Genomic DNA, 3,889 nt, shown 5'->3' on the forward strand with positions numbered 1-3,889 from the left:
CATTAAATTCCAGTGAAATATATTTATGTTTGTGGTTGTAATGTGACAAAATATGGAAAAGTTCAAGGGGTATGAATACTTTTGCAAACCACTGTAGATACAAACAGCTGAACTGAGCCACTATAGAGAAGTGCCTCCAGGTTGCAATATATGTAGAAACTAATCACTTATTATTTATTGTCTTCTGAACCAACTCTTTTACTTTTATCTGTTTTCTGCTGCTTATCGAAGCCCAGGCATCCTTCTCCCAACAGCACTCTCCGGCTCCTCCAGGGGAATCCCCAAGGCGCTTCCAGGACAGAGAGGATCCCTCCAGGGAGTTCTGGGTCTGCTGCGGATTCTCTTCCCAGGAGGATGTGCCTCGAAAACCACCACAGTAAAAATGCCCCGGAGGCCTTTTAATCGGATGCCCTAAACCACCTCAGATGACTCTCCTCAATTCAGAGGCAGCAGCTTTACTCAGAGCTGTGAGGCTCTGGGAGGTTTCGAATGACTCACAGGTAATAAAAAAAAGACGCCTGGTGGAGAAATTAAAAGCTACCTGCAGCAGATGTTTTTACACTTATTCAGCAGTGAGCAGCAAAGTCTATATGTTTACTGCTGTTTGTGTGATGGACTGAAGAAAATTAACACACTTGAGGTTTTTCTTTCAGTTGATCTCTTCTGCAAGGTTCACAAAAATAAAAGATTTGGCGATTTGTTTAACACCAGATGCCCTTCTTGATGCAACCAGGTCTACAACCTGCAGCCTCGGGATTACAAGACCTGTTCAGGAGTTCTGATAAATCCATCATCAAGAAATGAAAGGAATGTGGGGCATGTATAAATCTACTATGAGCAGACCGTCCTCACACACTGGAGGGACCAGCATGCTCCACTGGCGGTCACGTTGCTGTAAGACGATCGTTCTCGCACACAGCTTTCAGGTTCCATGAGGTCCTGGTAAACCCCTGGCCGTTTGACTATCTTTATACTTGTCTGGAAGAGTCGTATAGATCTGTGGTGCCCAAAGTTGGAGTTGGGGCTGGGACCCCTCTGTGGGTCATGAAACCTCAAGTGAGGGTCCCCAGATAATTTCCACAAATACATTATTAATGGAATATTTTCACCAGAATTTTTGCAAAAAAATGAAAATAAATGGATAAAAGTGCTATCATAGTTATTAGATTTGCTAATACTGCTGTGCCCTTATTTGCATATATAAACCAGTAACATCACAAGTTTCTGAAACAAGTTATTTTGTTGGCCAGAAGCTAAGAAGTTTAAAGATCACTGATGTAGATGGACGTACGTTCTTGTCCAACTGATCCTCAGAGCTATCCCTGTTGTTTGGACGAGAAACAGTCGGCTTCTGGAAACAGAGTAGTTGAAGTAAAATGCTGCTATTGCCGTCAGAGAGCTTTTCAGCTAAACAAACACGCCCTCAAACTTCTGATCAACCGAGTCTGCAACCGGGTTCCAATTCTGCACGGGGGATTTGTGGCAAAACGGGGCAGGACGGTCGTCACAAAACTGAGAACAAAATTATGCAACTTTCATCACAGTTTTTGTTGCGACAATGAGTGAATTTCACAGCTTTGGGTGGAACATGCTGAGGGCTTGAGAGACAGAGAGACCACCAAGACCCCTGTGATCACTGTGAAGGAGTACAGGCTTCAGCAGTTGAGATGAGTAACTAAGCTACAACTCCTCGATCTTCACCAGCTTTATGGGAAATTGGCCAAAAAGCTGATGTTTGGTCTCATCAGACCACAGAACTTTCTTCCACATGCTGTTTGTCAAACTCGTAGGTTTAACATGCATTTTACAATGACTTCAAACATTAAAATCACTGCCCATCTAATACATTTTTGTTTTAATATCATGTAAACTGGTCTTTTTCCTCAAGGTTACACAACCAGAAACTCATACTCATATCTTTTTTTTCCTTCACCAAAACTGCATTTTTTGGTAACACTTTTTTATACATATCTGAGTTATTATGGCCAAGCCTTTAGTCAAAACACTCAGTAGCGAAGTATTTTTGGTGCATACTACGAGAACAAAAATGCAGCAGGAGACCTGTCAGCTCTTTACTGCATGTCTGCCTAATCTTTTTCCTCTTACTTCCTGTTTGAAATAAAAAGGGAAATCCACTGGAAATTAAAAATAAAACAATCTTGATTCAGTTTACATAACATTTTCCGTTAATTTATCAGGAGAAAACAACAGTCCGGTTTATTCCGTAGTGCTCATTATCCTCAGTAATAATAATAATAATAATAATAATAATAATAATAATAATAATAATAATAATAATAATAATAATAATAATAATAATAATAATAATAATAATGCATACAAAGCTTTGTTAGGACACTCAAAGATGCTTTACATTATTCATTAATTCACACACTGATGATGGTAAGCTACATTGTAGCCACGGCTGCCCTAAGGCAGACTGATACAATAATAACTGATTGCCTTTTAGTTTATCCATTAATGCCAGTAGTTGTATCAAAAAAGAAAAAGAAAAATCTGAAGCCACAACCTTTAAGAAACTGTTTTACAACATGAGTTGTTCTCTCCTGTTTGTAATGTGACCTGGTGCAGAGGGTGTGTGCAGCAATTAAAAAAGCAGAATGGAAACAAAAACAACACAAAGTTCAGCACATCCTTAAGTCTAATGTTAGGTCTACACATCGCACTAAATTCCATCACCATCTGCAGAGTTAACACAAGAGATGAAAACCATACAAGCTAGAAAAAAAAGGTCCAAACAGGTTACCTTAGCTTCTCTCCTCTTTGGGTGATAGGAATTTCAGGAAGGCAGTTGAAGCTCTCTGCAGTACACTAAAATCTGTTGACATTGAGAAACAAAAAGACAAGTTTGTGTTAGTCAAACAGATTACCTAACTACAATAATTGAGCTGAGCAGAGCCACACCAGCATAGTAAACAGATCCGGTCATCTGGGAGACATTATTTTTCTCTGACTTGTCTCACTCATCAGGGGAAAGATGGAACTTGGCCTGGTTCCTATAAATTCCACCTGTGAACCACAGTACAAGTTGTCCATTTATAGTCTAGTCTGTCAGGGATTCATCACGCTGCCGGAGGCCAAAACTACACTGGAAACATCCACAAGAAAAACAACGCTGGTGAGTGACACCATGGCATTATTTGGAAAAGTCGACCAACAGGCGATAATCACATCTATAAATAATCTCTGGTCCTTTCAGTGGGATCCAACTTTTCACTGATCATCTCACACTTCATTTATTTAAATACACAGATCCAAGCTGATGAAGGCCTGAACAGAAGACAGAAGAAAGCATGTGGATTAGATTAACAATTAATTAATAAGCAGCCATTTTTAAAAAAAACTGGAGTTTTCTCTTGAATCAAGAGGGTCTTCCCATAAAATGAAGGATTTTTTATAATCTCCTGAATTAAAAAAAAACAGAAGCACATAATACATATTTTAACAATTTATTTTGCCAGCTGTATTAAATACTGACTGAAAAAAAAGTGTATTTCTCCTACATGAAACATAACAGGAATTTAATAGGTTGCTGAATGAGGAAAATAGATTAAAATAATAAAATATGATTTTTAGATGTAAAACTAATATTAATTTATTATAAATAGAATTTATTTATATTTAACATTTATTTTTTTCCCTAATTCTTTACTTTTTGTTTCAGTCTTGTTGGTTCTGTTTGACTAAAATATTGTTCTGACCCAGTAACCGGTTCTGAAGCAGCCCCCCGTCCTGAACCGTTTTGTTGCTCAACAAATAACTTTGAGCCTCAGTCAGAAAAAACTGGAGAGTTTTTATACTTTTGGCCCCAGAGGAGGACGAAACGGTGGATTTAAGGTGTCCCTCCTCCCCCACAACGCAGCGCGCA

The 3,889-nt window shown here is 38.7% G+C and overlaps 1 protein-coding gene across 1 annotated transcript in view; it reads right to left on the reverse strand.

Moving 5' to 3' along the window:
• The window catches only part of lpp (LIM domain containing preferred translocation partner in lipoma), a gene marked incomplete at its 3' end in the record, with an annotated part of 100,105 nt that overhangs the window by 94,190 nt on the left and 2,026 nt on the right, over positions 1-3,889 (reverse strand). The window contains 1 exon segment of the mRNA XM_014025994.1: positions 2,768-2,839.

The sequence above is a fragment of the Austrofundulus limnaeus genome, unplaced genomic scaffold, assembly GCF_001266775.1.
Source record: "Austrofundulus limnaeus strain Quisiro unplaced genomic scaffold, Austrofundulus_limnaeus-1.0 Scaffold514, whole genome shotgun sequence".
NCBI lineage: Eukaryota > Metazoa > Chordata > Actinopteri > Cyprinodontiformes > Rivulidae > Austrofundulus > Austrofundulus limnaeus.